The sequence below is a fragment of the Phalangium opilio genome, unplaced genomic scaffold (assembly GCF_054372755.1).
Source record: "Phalangium opilio isolate 3A_F unplaced genomic scaffold, DU_Popi_V2 ptg000098l_1, whole genome shotgun sequence".
NCBI lineage: Eukaryota > Metazoa > Arthropoda > Arachnida > Opiliones > Phalangiidae > Phalangium > Phalangium opilio.
The window spans coordinates 1797256-1813958 of NW_028324201.1; the positions used below are offsets into that span (position 1 = coordinate 1797256).

The 16703-nt window shown below is 43.6% G+C and overlaps 27 non-coding genes across 27 annotated transcripts; all 27 read right to left on the reverse strand.

Moving 5' to 3' along the window:
- Positions 1-329: 329 nt before the first annotated feature.
- TRNAL-CAA (transfer RNA leucine (anticodon CAA)) lies at positions 330-451 on the reverse strand. Its single transcript has 2 exons — positions 414-451; positions 330-375 (listed from the first exon to the last, which is right to left on the reverse strand). It is a non-coding gene; the product is annotated as a tRNA-Leu (tRNA).
- A 256-nt stretch (positions 452-707) lies between these two features.
- Positions 708-829, reverse strand: TRNAL-CAA (transfer RNA leucine (anticodon CAA)). Its single transcript has 2 exons — positions 792-829; positions 708-753 (listed from the first exon to the last, which is right to left on the reverse strand). It is a non-coding gene; the product is annotated as a tRNA-Leu (tRNA).
- Positions 830-1650: 821 nt separating this feature from the next.
- Positions 1651-1772, reverse strand: TRNAL-CAA (transfer RNA leucine (anticodon CAA)). Its single transcript has 2 exons — positions 1735-1772; positions 1651-1696 (listed from the first exon to the last, which is right to left on the reverse strand). It is a non-coding gene; the product is annotated as a tRNA-Leu (tRNA).
- A 256-nt stretch (positions 1773-2028) lies between these two features.
- Positions 2029-2150, reverse strand: TRNAL-CAA (transfer RNA leucine (anticodon CAA)). Its single transcript has 2 exons — positions 2113-2150; positions 2029-2074 (listed from the first exon to the last, which is right to left on the reverse strand). It is a non-coding gene; the product is annotated as a tRNA-Leu (tRNA).
- Positions 2151-2971: 821 nt separating this feature from the next.
- Positions 2972-3093, reverse strand: TRNAL-CAA (transfer RNA leucine (anticodon CAA)). The gene is made up of 2 exons: positions 3056-3093; positions 2972-3017 (listed from the first exon to the last, which is right to left on the reverse strand). It is a non-coding gene; the product is annotated as a tRNA-Leu (tRNA).
- Positions 3094-3160: 67 nt separating this feature from the next.
- On the reverse strand, positions 3161-3282 carry TRNAL-CAA (transfer RNA leucine (anticodon CAA)). Its single transcript has 2 exons — positions 3245-3282; positions 3161-3206 (listed from the first exon to the last, which is right to left on the reverse strand). It is a non-coding gene; the product is annotated as a tRNA-Leu (tRNA).
- Positions 3283-3537: 255 nt separating this feature from the next.
- On the reverse strand, positions 3538-3659 carry TRNAL-CAA (transfer RNA leucine (anticodon CAA)). Its single transcript has 2 exons — positions 3622-3659; positions 3538-3583 (listed from the first exon to the last, which is right to left on the reverse strand). It is a non-coding gene; the product is annotated as a tRNA-Leu (tRNA).
- A 256-nt stretch (positions 3660-3915) lies between these two features.
- Positions 3916-4037, reverse strand: TRNAL-CAA (transfer RNA leucine (anticodon CAA)). The gene is made up of 2 exons: positions 4000-4037; positions 3916-3961 (listed from the first exon to the last, which is right to left on the reverse strand). It is a non-coding gene; the product is annotated as a tRNA-Leu (tRNA).
- A 1766-nt stretch (positions 4038-5803) lies between these two features.
- TRNAL-CAA (transfer RNA leucine (anticodon CAA)) lies at positions 5804-5925 on the reverse strand. Its single transcript has 2 exons — positions 5888-5925; positions 5804-5849 (listed from the first exon to the last, which is right to left on the reverse strand). It is a non-coding gene; the product is annotated as a tRNA-Leu (tRNA).
- A 67-nt stretch (positions 5926-5992) lies between these two features.
- TRNAL-CAA (transfer RNA leucine (anticodon CAA)) lies at positions 5993-6114 on the reverse strand. Its single transcript has 2 exons — positions 6077-6114; positions 5993-6038 (listed from the first exon to the last, which is right to left on the reverse strand). It is a non-coding gene; the product is annotated as a tRNA-Leu (tRNA).
- Positions 6115-6369: 255 nt separating this feature from the next.
- TRNAL-CAA (transfer RNA leucine (anticodon CAA)) lies at positions 6370-6491 on the reverse strand. The gene is made up of 2 exons: positions 6454-6491; positions 6370-6415 (listed from the first exon to the last, which is right to left on the reverse strand). It is a non-coding gene; the product is annotated as a tRNA-Leu (tRNA).
- Positions 6492-6747: 256 nt separating this feature from the next.
- TRNAL-CAA (transfer RNA leucine (anticodon CAA)) lies at positions 6748-6869 on the reverse strand. Its single transcript has 2 exons — positions 6832-6869; positions 6748-6793 (listed from the first exon to the last, which is right to left on the reverse strand). It is a non-coding gene; the product is annotated as a tRNA-Leu (tRNA).
- A 445-nt stretch (positions 6870-7314) lies between these two features.
- TRNAL-CAA (transfer RNA leucine (anticodon CAA)) lies at positions 7315-7436 on the reverse strand. The gene is made up of 2 exons: positions 7399-7436; positions 7315-7360 (listed from the first exon to the last, which is right to left on the reverse strand). It is a non-coding gene; the product is annotated as a tRNA-Leu (tRNA).
- Positions 7437-8621: 1185 nt separating this feature from the next.
- Positions 8622-8743, reverse strand: TRNAL-CAA (transfer RNA leucine (anticodon CAA)). The gene is made up of 2 exons: positions 8706-8743; positions 8622-8667 (listed from the first exon to the last, which is right to left on the reverse strand). It is a non-coding gene; the product is annotated as a tRNA-Leu (tRNA).
- A 444-nt stretch (positions 8744-9187) lies between these two features.
- TRNAL-CAA (transfer RNA leucine (anticodon CAA)) lies at positions 9188-9309 on the reverse strand. The gene is made up of 2 exons: positions 9272-9309; positions 9188-9233 (listed from the first exon to the last, which is right to left on the reverse strand). It is a non-coding gene; the product is annotated as a tRNA-Leu (tRNA).
- Positions 9310-9565: 256 nt separating this feature from the next.
- TRNAL-CAA (transfer RNA leucine (anticodon CAA)) lies at positions 9566-9687 on the reverse strand. Its single transcript has 2 exons — positions 9650-9687; positions 9566-9611 (listed from the first exon to the last, which is right to left on the reverse strand). It is a non-coding gene; the product is annotated as a tRNA-Leu (tRNA).
- A 444-nt stretch (positions 9688-10131) lies between these two features.
- TRNAL-CAA (transfer RNA leucine (anticodon CAA)) lies at positions 10132-10253 on the reverse strand. Its single transcript has 2 exons — positions 10216-10253; positions 10132-10177 (listed from the first exon to the last, which is right to left on the reverse strand). It is a non-coding gene; the product is annotated as a tRNA-Leu (tRNA).
- Positions 10254-10868: 615 nt separating this feature from the next.
- On the reverse strand, positions 10869-10990 carry TRNAL-CAA (transfer RNA leucine (anticodon CAA)). The gene is made up of 2 exons: positions 10953-10990; positions 10869-10914 (listed from the first exon to the last, which is right to left on the reverse strand). It is a non-coding gene; the product is annotated as a tRNA-Leu (tRNA).
- Positions 10991-11246: 256 nt separating this feature from the next.
- Positions 11247-11368, reverse strand: TRNAL-CAA (transfer RNA leucine (anticodon CAA)). The gene is made up of 2 exons: positions 11331-11368; positions 11247-11292 (listed from the first exon to the last, which is right to left on the reverse strand). It is a non-coding gene; the product is annotated as a tRNA-Leu (tRNA).
- Positions 11369-11624: 256 nt separating this feature from the next.
- On the reverse strand, positions 11625-11746 carry TRNAL-CAA (transfer RNA leucine (anticodon CAA)). The gene is made up of 2 exons: positions 11709-11746; positions 11625-11670 (listed from the first exon to the last, which is right to left on the reverse strand). It is a non-coding gene; the product is annotated as a tRNA-Leu (tRNA).
- Positions 11747-12379: 633 nt separating this feature from the next.
- TRNAL-CAA (transfer RNA leucine (anticodon CAA)) lies at positions 12380-12501 on the reverse strand. Its single transcript has 2 exons — positions 12464-12501; positions 12380-12425 (listed from the first exon to the last, which is right to left on the reverse strand). It is a non-coding gene; the product is annotated as a tRNA-Leu (tRNA).
- Positions 12502-12757: 256 nt separating this feature from the next.
- Positions 12758-12879, reverse strand: TRNAL-CAA (transfer RNA leucine (anticodon CAA)). The gene is made up of 2 exons: positions 12842-12879; positions 12758-12803 (listed from the first exon to the last, which is right to left on the reverse strand). It is a non-coding gene; the product is annotated as a tRNA-Leu (tRNA).
- A 619-nt stretch (positions 12880-13498) lies between these two features.
- TRNAL-CAA (transfer RNA leucine (anticodon CAA)) lies at positions 13499-13620 on the reverse strand. Its single transcript has 2 exons — positions 13583-13620; positions 13499-13544 (listed from the first exon to the last, which is right to left on the reverse strand). It is a non-coding gene; the product is annotated as a tRNA-Leu (tRNA).
- Positions 13621-13875: 255 nt separating this feature from the next.
- TRNAL-CAA (transfer RNA leucine (anticodon CAA)) lies at positions 13876-13997 on the reverse strand. Its single transcript has 2 exons — positions 13960-13997; positions 13876-13921 (listed from the first exon to the last, which is right to left on the reverse strand). It is a non-coding gene; the product is annotated as a tRNA-Leu (tRNA).
- A 256-nt stretch (positions 13998-14253) lies between these two features.
- Positions 14254-14375, reverse strand: TRNAL-CAA (transfer RNA leucine (anticodon CAA)). The gene is made up of 2 exons: positions 14338-14375; positions 14254-14299 (listed from the first exon to the last, which is right to left on the reverse strand). It is a non-coding gene; the product is annotated as a tRNA-Leu (tRNA).
- A 1199-nt stretch (positions 14376-15574) lies between these two features.
- TRNAL-CAA (transfer RNA leucine (anticodon CAA)) lies at positions 15575-15696 on the reverse strand. Its single transcript has 2 exons — positions 15659-15696; positions 15575-15620 (listed from the first exon to the last, which is right to left on the reverse strand). It is a non-coding gene; the product is annotated as a tRNA-Leu (tRNA).
- Positions 15697-16141: 445 nt separating this feature from the next.
- Positions 16142-16263, reverse strand: TRNAL-CAA (transfer RNA leucine (anticodon CAA)). Its single transcript has 2 exons — positions 16226-16263; positions 16142-16187 (listed from the first exon to the last, which is right to left on the reverse strand). It is a non-coding gene; the product is annotated as a tRNA-Leu (tRNA).
- Positions 16264-16703: the final 440 nt, after the last annotated feature.

The window sequence follows — 16703 nt, forward strand, 5'->3', positions numbered from 1 at the left end:
CACGGATTCACGTTGAGAACGAAAGAACTAAGCCCCTTAATTCTGGCGCCTTATACCGCTCGGCCATCCTGACGTGGTCACTTGTAATTTGGAGGTTTTATAAATTACATCTCTTGCAGTTAATTTATTAAAATATATCGTGTCAGAAGTGGGATTCGAACCCACGCCCTCATACGAGGACCAGAAAACACAGATCCACGTTGTGAACGAAGGAAAGTAAGCCCCTTGAGTCTGGCGCCTTAGATCGCTCGGCCATCCTGACGTGGTCTATTGTAATTTGGACGTTTTATAAATTACATCTCTTGCAGTTAATTTATTAAAATATATCGTGTCAGAAGTGGGATTCGAACCCACGCCCTCATACGAGGACCAGAAAACACAGATTCACGTTGTGAACGAAGGAACCTAACCCCCTTGAGTCTGGCGCCTTAGACCGCTCGGCCATCCTGACGTGGTCTCTTGTAATTTGGACGTTTTATTAATTACATCTCTTCTAGTTAATTTATTAAAATATATCGTGTCAGAAGTGGGATACAAACCCACGCCCTCATACGAGGACCAGAAAACACAGATCCACGTTGTGAACGAAGGAAAGTAAGCCCCTTGAGTCTGGCGCCTTAGATCGCTCGGCCATCCTGACGTGGTCTATTGTAATTTGGACGTTTTATAAATTACATCTCTTGCAGTTAATTTATTAAAATATAACGTGTCAGAAGTGGGATTCGAACCCACGTCCTCATACGAGGACCAGAAAACACACATTCCCGTTTTGAACGAAGGAAAGTAAGCCCCTTGAGTCTGGCGCCTTAGACCGCTCGGCCATCCTGACGTGGTCTCTTGTAATTTGGACGATTTATAAATTACATCTCTTCTAGTTAATTTCATAAAACATATCGTGTCAGAAGTGGGATTAGAACCCTTGCCCTCAAACGAGGACCAGAATACACGGATTCACGTTGAGAACGAAAGAACTAAGCCCCTTAATTCTGGCGCCTTATACCGCTCGGCCATCCTGACGTGGTCACTTGTAATTTGGAGGTTTTATAAATTACATCTCTTGCAGTTAATTTATTAAAATATATCGTGTCAGAAGTGGGTTTCCAACCCACGCCCACATACGAGGACCAGAAAACACAGATTCACGTTGTGAACGAAGGAACCCAACCCCCTTGAGTCTGGCGCCTTAGACCGCTCGGCCATCCTGACGTGGTCTCTTGTATTTTGGACGTTTTATAAATTACATTTCTTCCAGTTAATTTATTAAAATATATCGTGTCAGAAGTGGGATTAGAACCCTTGCCCTCAAAGGAGGACCAGAATACACGGATTCACGTTGTGAACGAAAGAACTAAGCCCCTTAATTCTGGCGCCTTAGACCGCTCGGCAATCCTGACGTGGTCTATTGTAATTTGGACGTTTTATAAATTACATCTCTTGCTGTTAATTTATTAAATTATATCGTTTCAGAAGTGGGATTCGAACCCACGCCCTCATACGAGGACCAGAAAACACAGATTCACGTTGTGAACGAAGGAAAGTAAGCCCCTTGAGTCTGGCGCCTTAGACCGCTCGGCCATCTTGACGTGGTCTCCTGTCATTTGGACGTTTTATAAATTACATCTCTTCCAGTTAATTTATTAAAATATATCGTGTCAGAAGTGGGATTCAAACCCACGCCCTCATACGAGGACCAGAAAACACAGATTCACGTTGTGAACGAAGGAAACTAAGCCCCTTGAGTCTGGCGCCTTAGACCGCTCGGCTATCCTGACGTGGTCTATTGTAATTTGGACGTTTTATAAATTACATCTCTTCCAGTTAATTTATTAAAATATATCGTGTCAGAAGTGGGATACAAACCCACGCCCTCATACGAGGACCAGAAAACACAGATCCACGTTGTGAACGAAGGAAAGTAAGCCCCTTGAGTCTGGCGCCTTAGATCGCTCGGCCACCCTGACGTGGTCTATTGTAATTTAGACGTTTTATAAATTACATCTCTTGCAGTTAATTTATTAAAATATATCGTGTCAGAAGTGGGATTCGAACCCACGCCCTCATACGAGGACCAGAAAACACACATTCCCGTTTTGAACGAAGGAAAGTAAGCCCCTTGAGTCTGGCGCCTTAGACCGCTCGGCCATCCTGACGTGGTCTCTTGTAATTTGGACGATTTATAAATTACATCTCTTCTAGTTAATTTCATAAAACATATCGTGTCAGAAGTGGGATTAGAACCCTTGCCCTCAAACGAGGACCAGAATACACGGATTCACGTTGAGAACGAAAGAACTAAGCCCCTTAATTCTGGCGCCTTATACCGCTCGGCCATCCTGACGTGGTCACTTGTAATTTGGAGGTTTTATAAATTACATCTCTTGCAGTTAATTTATTAAAATATATCGTGTCAGAAGTGGGTTTCCAACCCACGCCCACATACGAGGACCAGAAAACACAGATTCACGTTGTGAACGAAGGAACCTAACCCCCTTGAGTCTGGCGCCTTAGACCGCTCGGCCATCCTGACGTGGTCTCTTGTATTTTGGACGTTTTATAAATTACATTTCTTCCAGTTAATTTATTAAAATATATCGTGTCAGAAGTGGGATTAGAACCCTTGCCCTCAAAGGAGGACCAGAATACACGGATTCACGTTGTGAACGAAAGAACTAAGCCCCTTAATTCTGGCGCCTTAGACCGCTCGGCAATCCTGACGTGGTCTATTGTAATTTGGACGTTTTATAAATTACATCTCTTGCTGTTAATTTATTAAATTATATCGTTTCAGAAGTGGGATTCGAACCCACGCCCTCATACGAGGACCAGAAAACACAGATTCACGTTGTGAACGAAGGAAAGTAAGCCCCTTGAGTCTGGCGCCTTAGACCGCTCGGCCATCTTGACGTGGTCTCTTGTCATTTGGACGTTTTATAAATTACATCTCTTCCAGTTAATTTATTAAAATATATCGTGTCAGAAGTGGGATTCGAACCCACGCCCTCATACGAGGACCAGAAAACACAGATTCACGTTGTGAACGAAGGAAACTAAGCCCCTTGAGTCTGGCGCCTTAGACCGCTCGGCTATCCTGACGTGGTCTATTGTAATTTGGACGTTTTATAAATTACATCTCTTGTAGTTAATTTATTAAAATATATCGTGTCAGAAGTGGGAATCGAACCCACGCCCTCATACGAGGACCAGAAAACACAGATTCACGTTGTGAACGAAGGAAACTAACCCCCTTGAGTCTGGCGCCTTAGACCGCTCGGCCATCCTGACGTGGTATCTTGTAATTTGGACGATTTATAAATTACATCTCTTCTAGTTAATTTCATAAAACATATAATGTCAGAAGTGGGATTTGAATCCTTGCCCTCAAACGAGGACCAGAATACACGGATTCACGTTGTGAACGAAAGAACTAAGCCCCTTTAATCTGGCGCCTTAGACCGCTCGGCCATCCTGACGTGGTCTATTGTAATTTGGACGTTTTATAAATTACATCTCTTGCAGTTAATTTATTAAAATATATCGTGTCAGAAGTGGGATTCGAACCCACGCCCTCATACGAGGACCAGAAAACACAGATTCACGTTGTGAACGAAGGAAAGTAAGCCCCTTGAGTCTGGCGCCTTAGACCGCTCGGCCATCCTGACGTGGTCTCTTGTATTTTGGACGTTTTATAAATTACATTTCTTCCAGTTAATTTATTAAAATATACCGTGTCAGAAGTGGGATTCGAACCCACGCCCTCATACGAGGACCTGAAAACACAGTTTCACGTTGTGAACGAAGGAAACTAACCCCCTTGAGTCTGGCGCCTTAGACCGCTCGGCCATCCTGACGTGGTCTCTTGTAATTTGGACGTTTTATTAATTACATCTCTTCCAGTTAATTTATTAAAATATATCGTGTCAGAAGTGGGATTCGAACCCACGCCCTCATACGAGGACCAGAAAACACACATTCCCGTTGTGAACGAAGGAAAGTAAGCCCCTTGAGTCTGGCGCCTTATACCGCTCGGCCATCCTGACGTGGTCACTTGTAATTTGGAGGTTTTATAAATTACATCTCTTGCAGTTAATTTATTAAAATATATCGTGTCAGAAGTGGGTTTCCAACCCACGCCCACATACGAGGACCAGAAAACACAGATTCACGTTGTGAACGAAGGAAAGTAAGCCCCTTGAGTCTGGCGCCTTAGATCGCTCGGCCATCCTGACGTGGTCTATTGTAATTTGGACGTTTTATAAATTACATCTCTTGCAGTTAATTTATTAAAATATATCGTGTCAGACGTGGGATTCGAACCCACGCCCTCATACGAGGACCAGAAAACACAGATCCACGTTGTGAACGAAGGAACCTAACCCCCTTGAGTCTGGCGCCTTAGACCGCTCGGCCATCCTGACGTGGTCTCTTGTAATTTGGACGATTTATAAATTACATCTCTTCTAGTTAATTTCATAAAACATATCGTGTCAGAAGTGGGATTAGAACCCTTGCCCTCAAACGAGGACCAGAATACACGGATTCACGTTGAGAACGAAAGAACTAAGCCCCTTAATTCTGGCGCCTTAGACCGCTCGGCAATCCTGACGTGGTCTATTGTAATTTGGACGTTTTATAAATTACATCTCTTGCAGTTAATTTATTAAAATATATCGTGTCAGAAGTGGGTTTCCAACCCACGCCCACATACGAGGACCAGAAAACACAGATTCACGTTGTGAACGAAGGAACCTAACCCCCTTGAGTCTGGCGCCTTAGACCGCTCGGCCATCCTGACGTGGTCTCTTGTAATTTGGACGTTTTATTAATTACATCTCTTCCAGTTAATTTATTAAAATATATCGTGTCAGAAGTGGGATACAAACCCACGCCCTCATACGAGGACCAGAAAACACAGATTCACGTTGTGAACGAAGGAAAGTAAGCCCCTTGAGTCTGGCGCCTTAGACCGCTCGGCCATCCTGACGTGGTCTCTTGTAATTTGGACGATTTATAAATTACATCTCTTCTAGTTAATTTCATAAAACATATCGTGTCAGAAGTGGGATTCGAACCCACGCCCATATACGAGGACCAGAAAACACAGATTCACTTTGTGAACGAAGGCAACAAAACCCCTTGAGTCTGGCGCCTTAGACCGCTCGGCCATCCTGACGTGGTCTGTTGTAATTTGGACGTTTTATAAATTACATCTCTTGTAGTTAATTTATTAAAATATATCGTGTCAGAAGTGGGAATCGAACCCACGCCCTCATACGAGGACCAGAAAACACAGATTCACGTTGTGAACGAAGGAAACTAACCCCCTTAAGTCTGGCGCTTTAGACCGCTGGGCCCTCCTGACGTGGTCTCTTTTAATTTTGACGTTTGATAAATTACATCTTTTCTAGTTAATTTATTAAAACATATCGTGTCAGAAGTGGGATTCGAACCCACGCCCTTGTACTTTTACCAGAAAACACAGATTCACGTTGTGAACGAAGGAAACTAAGCCCCTTGATTCTGGCGCCTTGAACCGCTCGGCCATCCTGACGTGGTCTGTTGTAATTTGGACGATTTATAAATTACATCTCTTCTAGTTAATTTCATAAACCATATCGTGTCAGAAGTGGGATTTGAACCCTTGCCCTCAAACGAGGACCAGAATACACGGATTCACGTTGTGAACGATAGAACTAAGCCCCTTAAGTCTGGCGCCTTAGACCGCTCGGCAATCCTGACGTGGTCTCTTGTATTTTGGACGTTTTATAAATAACATTTCTTCCAGTTAATTTATTAAATTATATCGTGTCAGAAGTGGGATTCGAACCCACGCCCTCATACGAGGACCAAAAAACACAGATTCGCGTTGTGAACGAAGGAAACTAACCCCCTTGAGTCTGGCGCCTTAGACCGCTCGGCCATCCTGACGTGGTGTATTGTAATTTGGACGTTTTATAAATTACATCTCTTCCAGTTAATTTATTAAAATATATCGTGTCAGAAGTGGGATTCGAACCCACGCCCTCATGCGAGGACCAGAAAACACACATTCACGTTGTGAACGAAGGAAACTAACCCCCTTGAGTCTGGCGCCTTAGACCGCTCGGCCATCCTGACGTGGTCTCTTGTAATTTGGACGATTTATAAATTACATCTCTTCTAGTTAATTTCATAAAACATATCGTGTCAGAAGTGGGATTTGAATCCTTGCCCTCAAACGAGGACCAGAATACACGGATTCACGTTGTGAACGAAAGAACTAAGCCCCTTAAATCTGGCGCCTTAGACCGCTCGGCCATCCTGACGTGGTCTATTGTAATTTGGACGTTTTATAAATTACATCTCTTGCAGTTAATTTATTAAAATATATCGTGTCAGAAGTGGGATTCGAACCCACGCCCTCATACGAGGACCAGAAAACACAGATTCACGTTGTGAACGAAGGTAAGTAAGCCCCTTGAGTCTGGCGCCTTAGACCGCTCGGCCATCCTGACGTGGTCTCTTGTATTTTGGACGTTTTATAAATTACATTTCTTCCAGTTAATTTATTAAAATATACCGTGTCAGAAGTGGGATTCGAACCCACGCCCTCATACGAGGACCTGAAAACACAGATTCACGTTGTGAACGAAGGAAACTAACCCCCTTGAGTCTGGCGCCTTAGACCGCTCGGCCATCCTGACGTGGTCTCTTGTAATTTGGACGTTTTATTAATTACATCTCTTCCAGTTAATTTATTAAAATATATCGTGTCAGAAGTGGGATTCGAACCCACGCCCTCATACGAGGACCAGAAAACACACATTCCCGTTGTGAACGAAGGAAAGTAAGCCCCTTGAGTCTGGCGCCTTATACCGCTCGGCCATCCTGACGTGGTCACTTGTAATTTGGAGGTTTTATAAATTACATCTCTTGCAGTTAATTTATTAAAATATATCGTGTCAGAAGTGGGTTTCCAACCCACGCCCACATACGAGGACCAGAAAACACAGATTCACGTTGTGAACGAAGGAACCTAACCCCCTTGAGTCTGGCGCCTTAGACCGCTCGGCCATCCTGACGTGGTCTCTTGTAATTTTGACGTTTTATTAATTACATCTCTTCCAGTTAATTTATTAAAATATATCGTGTCAGAAGTGGGATACAAACCCACGCCCTCATACGAGGACCAGAAAACACAGATCCACGTTGTGAACGAAGGAAAGTAAGCCCCTTGAGTCTGGCGCCTTAGATCGCTCGGCCATCCTGACGTGGTCTATTGTAATTTGGACGTTTTATAAATTACATCTCTTGCAGTTAATTTATTAAAATATATCGTGTCAGAAGTGGGATTCGAACCCACGCCCTCATACGAGGACCAGAAAACACACATTCCCGTTTTGAACGAAGGAAAGTAAGCCCCTTGAGTCTGGCGCCTTAGACCGCTCGGCCATCCTGACGTGGTCTCTTGTAATTTGGACGATTTATAAATTACATCTCTTCTAGTTAATTTCATAAAACATATCGTGTCAGAAGTGGGATTAGACCCCTTGCCCTCAAACGAGGACCAGAATACACGGATAAACGTTGAGAACGAAAGAACTAAGCCCCTTAATTCTGGCGCCTTATACCGCTCGGCCATCCTGACGTGGTCACTTGTAATTTGGAGGTTTTATAAATTACATCTCTTGCAGTTAATTTATTAAAATATATCGTGTCAGAAGTGGGTTTCCAACCCACGCCCACATACGAGGACCAGAAAACACAGATTCACGTTGTGAACGAAGGAACCTAACCCCCTTGAGTCTGGCGCCTTAGACCGCTCGGCCATCCTGACGTGGTCTCTTGTAATTTGGACGTTTTATTAATTACATCTCTTCCAGTTAATTTATTAAAATATATCGTGTCAGAAGTGGGATACAAACCCACGCCCTCATACGAGGACCAGAAAACACAGATTCACGTTGTGAACGAAGGAAAGTAAGCCCCTTGAGTCTGGCGCCTTAGACCGCTCGGCCATCCTGACGTGGTCTCTTGTAATTTGGACGATTTATAAATTACATCTCTTCTAGTTAATTTCATAAAACATATCGTGTCAGAAGTGGGATTAGAACCCTTGCCCTCAAACGAGAACCAGAATACACGGATTCACGTTGAGAACGAAAGAACTAAGCCCCTTAATTCTGGCGCCTTAGACCGCTCGGCAATCCTGACGTGGTCTATTGTAATTTGGACGTTTTATAAATTACATCTCTTGCAGTTAATTTATTAAATTATATCGTTTCAGAAGTGGGATTCGAACCCACGCCCTCATACGAGGACCAGAAAACACAGATTCACGTTGTGAACGAAGGAAAGTAAGCCCCTTGAGTCTGGCGCCTTAGACCGCTCGGCCATCTTGACGTGGTCTCTTGTCATTTGGACGTTTTATAAATTACATCTCTTCCCGTTAATTTATTAAAACATATCGTTTCAGAAGTGGGATTCGAACCCACGCCCTCATACGAGGACCAGAAAACACACATTCACGTTGTGAACGAAGTAAACTAAGCCCCTTGAGTTTGGCGCCTTAGACCGCTCGGCCATCCTGACGTGGTCTCTTGTAATTTGGACGATTTATAAATTACATCTCTTAAAATATATCGTGTCAGAAGTGGGATTCGAACCCACGCCCTCATACGAGGACCAGAAAACACACATTCCCGTTTTGAACGAAGGATTGTAAGCCCCTTGAGTCTGGCGCCTTAGACCGCTCGGCCATCCTGACGTGGTCTCTTGTAATTTGGACGATTTATAAATTACATCTCTTCTAGTTAATTTCATAAAACATATCGTGTCAGAAGTGGGATTAGAACCCTTGCCCTCAAACGAGGACCAGAATACACGGATTCACGTTGTGAACGAAAGAACTAAGCCCCTTAATTCTGGCGCCTTAGACCGCTCGGCAATCCTGACGTTGTCTATTGTAATTTGGACGTTTTATAAATTACATCTCTTGCAGTTAATTTATTAAATTATATCGTTTCAGAAGTGGGATTCGAACCCACGCCCTCATACGAGGACCAGAAAACACAGATTCACGTTGTGAACGAAGCATAGTAAGCCCCTTGAGTCTGGCGCCTTAGACCGCTCGGCCATCCTGACGTGGTCTCTTGTCATTTGGACGTTTTATAAATTACATCTCTTCCCGTTAATTTATTAAAACATATCGTGTCAGAAGTGGGATTCGAACCCACGCCCTCATACGAGGACCAGAAAACACACATTCACGTTGTGAACGAAGTAAACTAAGCCCCTTGAGTCTGGCGCCTTAGACCGCTCGGCCATCCTGACGTGGTCTCTTGTAATTTGGACGATTTATAAATTACATCTCTTCTAGTTAATTTCATAAAACATATCGTGTCAGAAGTGGGATTCGAACCCACGCCCTTATACGAGGACCAGAAAACACAGATTCACGTTGTGAACGAAGGAAACTAAGCCCCTTGAGTCTGGCGCCTTAGACCGCTCGGCCATCCTGACGTGGTCTATTGTAATTTGGACGTTTTATAAATTACATCTCTTGCAGTTAATTTATTAAAATATATCGTGTCAGAAGTGGGATTCGAACCCACGCCCTCATACGAGGACCAGAAAACACACATTCCCGTTTTGAACGAAGGAAAGTAAGCCCCTTGAGTCTGGCGCCTTAGACCGCTCGGCCATCCTGACGTGGTCTCTTGTAATTTGGACGATTTATAAATTACATCTCTTCTAGTTAATTTCATAAAACATATCGTGTCAGAAGTGGGATTAGAACCCTTGCCCTCAAACGAGGACCAGAATACACGGATTCACGTTGTGAACGAAAGAACTAAGCCCCTTAGTTCTGGCGCCTTAGACCGCTCGGCAATCCTGACGTTGTCTATTGTAATTTGGACGTTTTATAAATTACATCTCTTGCAGTTAATTTATTAAATTATATCGTTTCAGAAGTGGGATTCGAACCCACGCCCTCATACGAGGACCAGAACACACAGATTCACGTTGTGAACGAAGGAAAGTAAGCCCCTTGAGTCTGGCGCCTTAGACCGCTCGGCCATCCTGACGTGGTCTCTTGTCATTTGGACGTTTTATAAATTACATCTCTTCCCGTTAATTTATTAAAACATATCGTGTCAGAAGTGGGATTCGAACCCACGCCCTCATACGAGGACCAGAAAACACACATTCACGTTGTGAACGAAGTAAACTAAGCCCCTTGAGTCTGGCGCCTTAGACCGCTCGGCCATCCTGACGTGGTCTCTTGTAATTTGGACGATTTACAAATTACATCTCTTCTAGTTAATTTCATAAAACATATCGTGTTAGAAGTGGGATTCGAACCCACGCCCTTATACGAGGACCAGAAAACACAGATTCACGTTGTGAACGAAGGAAACTAAGCCCCTTGAGTCTGGCGCCTTAGACCGCTCGGCCATCCTGACGTGGTCCATTGTAATTTGGACGTTTTATAAATTACATCTCTTGCAGTTAATTTATTAAAATATATCGTGTCAGAAGTGGGATTCGAACCCAGAAAACACAGATTCACGTTATGAACGAAGGAAACTAAGCCCCTTGAGTGTGGCGCCTTAGACCGCTCGGCTATCCTGACGTGGTCTATTGTAATTTGGACGTTTTATAAATTACATCTCTTGCAGTTAATTTATTAAAATATATCGTGTCAGAAGTGGGATTCGAACCCACGCCCTCATACGAGGACCAGAAAACAAAGATTCACGTTGTGAACGAAGGAAACTAACCCCCTTAAGTCTGGCGCCTTAGACCGCTGGGCCCTCCTAACGTGGTCTCTTTTAATTTTGACGTTTTATAAATTACATCTCTTCTAGTTAATTTATTAAAACACATCGTGTCAGAAGTGGGATTCGAACCCACGCCCTCATACGAGGACCAGAAAACACAGATTCGCGTTGTGAACGAAAGAAAGTAAGCCCCTTGAGTCTGGCGCCTTAGACCGCTCGGCCATCCTGACGTGGTCTATTGTAATTTGGACGTTTTATAAATTACATCTCTTGCAGTTAATTTATTAAAATATATCGTGTCAGACGTGGGATTCGAACCCACGCCCTCATACGAGTACCAGAAAACACAGATTCACTTTGTGAACGAAGGCAACAAAACCCCTTGAGTCTGGCGCCTTAGACCGCTCGGCCATCCTGACGTGGTCTGTTGTAATTTGGAGGTTTTATAAATTACATCTCTTGCAGTTAATTTATTAAAATATATCGTGTCAGAAGTGGGATTCGAACCCACGCCCTCATACGAGGACCAGAAAACACAGATTCACGTTGTGAAGGAAGGAAAGTAAGCCCCTTGAGTCTGGCACCTTAGACCACTCGGCCATCCTGACGTGGTCTCTTGTAATTTGGACGATTTATAAATAACATCTGTTCTAGTTAATTTCATAAAACATATCGTGTCAGAAGTGGGATTCGAACCCACGCCCTTATACGAGGACCAGAAAACACAGATTCACGTTGTGAACGAAGGAAACTAAGCCCCTTGAGTCTGGCGCCTTAGACCGCTCGGCCATCCTGACGTGGTCTATTGTAATTTGGACGTTTTATAAATTACATCTCTTGCAGTTAATTTATTAAAATATATCGTGTCAGAAGTGGGATTCGAACCCACGCCCTCATACGAGGACCAGAAAACACACATTCCCGTTTTGAACGAAGGAAAGTAAGCCCCTTGAGTCTGGCGCCTTAGACCGCTCGGCCATCCTGACGTGGTCTCTTGTAATTTCGACGATTTATAAATTAAATCTCTTCTAGTTAATTTCATAAAACATATCGTGTCAGAAGTGGGATTCGAACCCACGCCCTCATACGAGGACCAGAAAACAAAGATTCACCTTGTGAACGAAGGAAACTAACCCCCTTAAGTCTGGCGCCTTAGACCGCTGGGCCCTCCTAACGTGGTCTCTTTTAATTTTGAGGTTTTATAAATTACATCTCTTCTAGTTAATTTATTAAAACATATCGTGTCAGAAGTGGGATTAGAACCCTTGCTTTCAAACGAGGACCAGAATACACGGATTCACGTTGTGAACGAAAGAACTAAGCCCCTTAATTCTGGCGCCTTAGACCGCTCGGCAATCCTGACGTTGTCTATTGTAATTTGGACGTTTTATAAATTACATCTCTTGCAGTTAATTTATTAAATTATATCGTTTCAGAAGTGGGATTCGAACCCACGCCCTCATACGAGGACCAGAAAACACAGATTCACGTTGTGAACGAAGGAAAGTAAGCCCCTTGAGTCTGGCGCCTTAGACCGCTCGGCCATCCTGACGTGGTCTCTTGTCATTTGGACGTTTTATAAATTACATCTCTTCCCGTTAATTTATTAAAACATATCGTGTCAGAAGTGGGATTCGAACCCACGCCCTCATACGAGGACCAGAAAACACACATTCACGTTGTGAACGAAGTAAACTAAGCCCCTTGAGTCTGGCGCCTTAGACCGCTCGGCCATCCTGACGTGGTCTCTTGTAATTTGGACGATTTATAAATTACATCTCTTCTAGTTAATTTCATAAAACATATCGTGTCAGAAGTGGGATTCGAACCCACGCCCTTATACGAGGACCAGAAAACACAGATTCACGTTGTGAACGAAGGAAACTAAGCCCCTTGAGTCTGGCGCCTTAGACCGCTCGGCCATCCTGACGTGGTCTATTGTAATTTGGACGTTTTATAAATTACATCTCTTGCAGTTAATTTATTAAAATATATCGTGTCAGAAGTGGGATTCGAACCCACGCCCTCATACGAGGACCAGAAAACACACATTCCCGTTTTGAACGAAGGAAAGTAAGCCCCTTGAGTCTGGCGCCTTAGACCGCTCGGCCATCCTGACGTGGTCTCTTGTAATTTGGACGATTTATAAATTACATCTCTTCTAGTTAATTTCATAAAACATATCGTGTCAGAAGTGGGATTAGAACCCTTGCCCTCAAACGAGGACCAGAATACACGGATTCACGTTGTGAACGAAAGAACTAAGCCCCTTAATTCTGGTGCCTTAGACCGCTCGGCAATCCTGACGTTGTCTATTATAATTTGGACGTTTTATAAATTACATCTCTTGCAGTTAATTTATTAAATTATATCGTTTCAGAAGTGGGATTCGAACCCACGCCCTCATACGAGGACCAGAAAACACAGATTCACGTTGAGAACGAAGGAAAGTAAGCCCCTTGAGTCTGGCGCCTTAGACCGCTCGGCCATCCTGACGTGGTCTGTTGTCATTTGGACGTTTTATAAATTACATCTCTTCCCGTTAATTTATTAAAACATATCGTGTCAGAAGTTTTATTCGAACCCACGCCCTCATACGAGGACCAGAAAACACACATTCACGTTGTGAACGAAGTAAACTAAGCCCCTTGAGTCTGGCGCCTTAGACCGCTCGGCCATCCTGACGTGGTCTCTTGTAATTTGGACGATTTATAAATTACATCTCTTAAAATATATCGTGTCAGAAGTGGGATTCGAACCCACGCCCTCATACGAGGACCAGAAAACACACATTCCCGTTTTGAACGAAGGATTGTAAGCCCCTTGAGTCTGGCGCCTTAGACCGCTCGGCCATCCTGACGTGGTCTCTTGTAATTTGGACGATTTATAAATTACATCTCTTCTAGTTAATTTCATAAAACATATCGTGTCAGAAGTGGGATTAGAACCCTTGCCCTCAAACGAGGACCAGAATACACGGATTCACGTTGTGAACGAAAGAACTAAGCCCCTTAATTCTGGCGCCTTAGACCGCTCGGCAATCCTGACGTGGTCTATTGTAATTTGGACGTTTTATAAATTACATCTCTTCCAGTTAATTTATTAAAATATATCGTGTCAGAAGTGGGATTCGAACCCACGCCCTCATACGAGGACCAGAAAACACAGATTCACGTTGTGAACGAAGGAAAGTAAGCCCCTTGAGTCTGGCGCCTTAGACCGCTCGGCCATCCTGACGTGGTCTCTTGTAATTTGGACGATTTATAAATTACATCTCTTCTAGTTAATTTCATAAAACATATCGTGTCAGAAGTGGGATTCGAACCCACGCCCTTATACGAGGACCAGAAAACACAGATTCACGTTGTGAACGATGGAAACTAAGCCCCTTGAGTCTGGCGCCTTAGACCGCTCGGCCATCCTGACGTGGTCTATTGCAATTTGGACGTTTTATAAATTACATCTCTTGCAGTTAATTTATTAAAATATATCGTGTCAGAAGTGGGATTCGAACCCACGCCCTCATACGAGGACCAGAAAACACACATTCCCGTTTTGAACGAAGGAAAGTAAGCCCCTTGAGTCTGGCGCCTTAGACCGCTCGGCCATCCTGACGTGGTCTCTTGTAATTTGGACGATTTATAAATTACATCTCTTCTAGTTAATTTCACAAAACATATCGTGTCAGAAGTGGGATTCGAACCCACGCCCTCATACGAGGACCAGAAAACACAGATTCACGTTGTGAACGAAGGAAACTAGGCCCCTTGATTCTGGCGCCTTAGACCGCTCGGCTATCCTGACGTGGTCTATTGTAATTTGGACGTTTTATAAATTACATCTCTTGCAGTTAATTTATTAAAACATATCGTGTCAGAAGTGGGATTTGAACCCTTGCCCTCAAACGAGGACCAGAATACACGGATTCACGTTGTGAACGAAAGAACTAAGCCCCTTAAATCTGCCGCCTTAGTTCGCTCGGCAATACTGACGTGGTCTATTGTAATTTGGACGTTTTATAAATTACATCTCTTGCAGTTAATTTATTAAATTATATCGTGTCAGAAGTGGGCTTCGAACCCACGCCCTCATACGAGGACCAGAAAACACAGATTCACGTTGTAAACGAAGGAAACTAACCCCCTTGAGTCTGGCGCCTTAGACCGCTCGGCCATCCTGACGTAGCGTATTGTAATTTGGACGTTTTATAAATTACATCTCTTCCAGTTAATTTATTAAAATATATCGTGTCAGAAGTGGGATTCGAACCCACGCCCTCATGCGAGGACTAGAAAACACACATTCACGTTGTGAACGAAGGAAACTAACCCCCTTGAGTCTGGCGCCTTAGACCGCTCGGCCATCCTGACGTGGTCTTTTGTAATTTGGACGATTTATAAATTACATCTCTTCTAGTTAATTTCATAAAACATATCGTGTCAGAAGTGGGATTTGAACCATTGCCCTCAAACGAGGACCAGAATACACGGATTCACGTTGTGAACGAAAGAACTAAGCCCCTTAAGTCTGGCGCCTTAGACCGCTCGGCCATCCTGACGTGGTCTCTTGTAATTTGGACGATTTATAAATTACACCTCTTCTAGTTAATTTCATAAAACATATCGTGTTAGAAGTGGGATTCGAACCCACGCCCTTATACGAGGACCAGAAAACACAGATTCACGTTGTGAACGAAGGAAACTAAGCCCCTTGAGTCTGGCGCCTTAGACCGCTCGGCCATCCTGACGTGGTCTATTGTAATTTGGACGTTTTATAAATTACATCTCTTGCAGTTAATTTATTAAAATATATCGTGTCAGAAGTGGGATTCGAACCCACGCCCTCATACGAGGACCAGAAAACACAGATTCACGTTGTGAACGAAGGAAACTAAGCCCCTTGAGTCTGGCGCCTTAGACCGCTCGGCCATCTTGACGTGGTTTATTGTAATTTGGACGTTTTATAAATTACATCTCTTGCAGTTAATTTATTAAAATATATCGTGTCAGAAGTGTGATTCGAACCCACGCCCTCATACGAGGACCAGAAAACACACATTCCCGTTTTGAACGAAGGAAAGTAAGCCCCTTGAGTCTGGCGCCTTAGACCGCTCGGCCATCCTGACGTGGTCTCTTGTAATTTGGACGATTTATAAATTACATCTCTTCTAGTTAATTTCATAAAACATATCGTGTCAGAAGTGGGATTCGAACCCACGCCCTCATACGAGGACCAGAAAACAAAGATTCACGTTGTGAATGAAGGAAACTAACCCCCTTAAATCTGGCGCCTTAGACCGCTGGGCCCTCCTAACGTGGTCTCTTTTAATTTTGACGTTTTATAAATTACATCTCTTCTAGTTAATTTATTAAAACATATCGTGTCAGAAGTGGGATTCGAACCCACGCCCTCATACGAGGACCAGAAAACACAGATTCGCGTTGTGAACGAAAGAAAGTAAGCCCCTTGAGTCTGGCGCCTTAGACCGCTCGGCCATCCTGACGTGGTCTCTTGTATTTTGGACGTTTTATAAATTACATTTCTTCCAGTTAATTTATTAAAACATATCGTGTCAGAAGTGGGATTCGAACCCACGCCCTCATGCGAGGACTAGATAACACACATTCACGTTGTGAACGAAGGAAACTAACCCCCTTGAGTCTGGCGCCTTAGACCGCTCGGCCATCCTGACGTGGTCTTTTGTAATTTGGACGATTTATAAATTACATCTCTTCTAGTTAATTTCATAAAACATATCGTGTCAGAAGTGGGATTCGAACCCACGCCCTTATACGAGGACCAGAAAACACAGATTCACGTTGTGAACGATGGAAACTAAGCCCCTTGAGTCTGGCGCCTTAGACCGCTCGGCCATCCTGACGTGGTCTATTGCAATTTGGACGTTTTATAAATTACATCTCTTGCAGTTAATTTATTAAAATA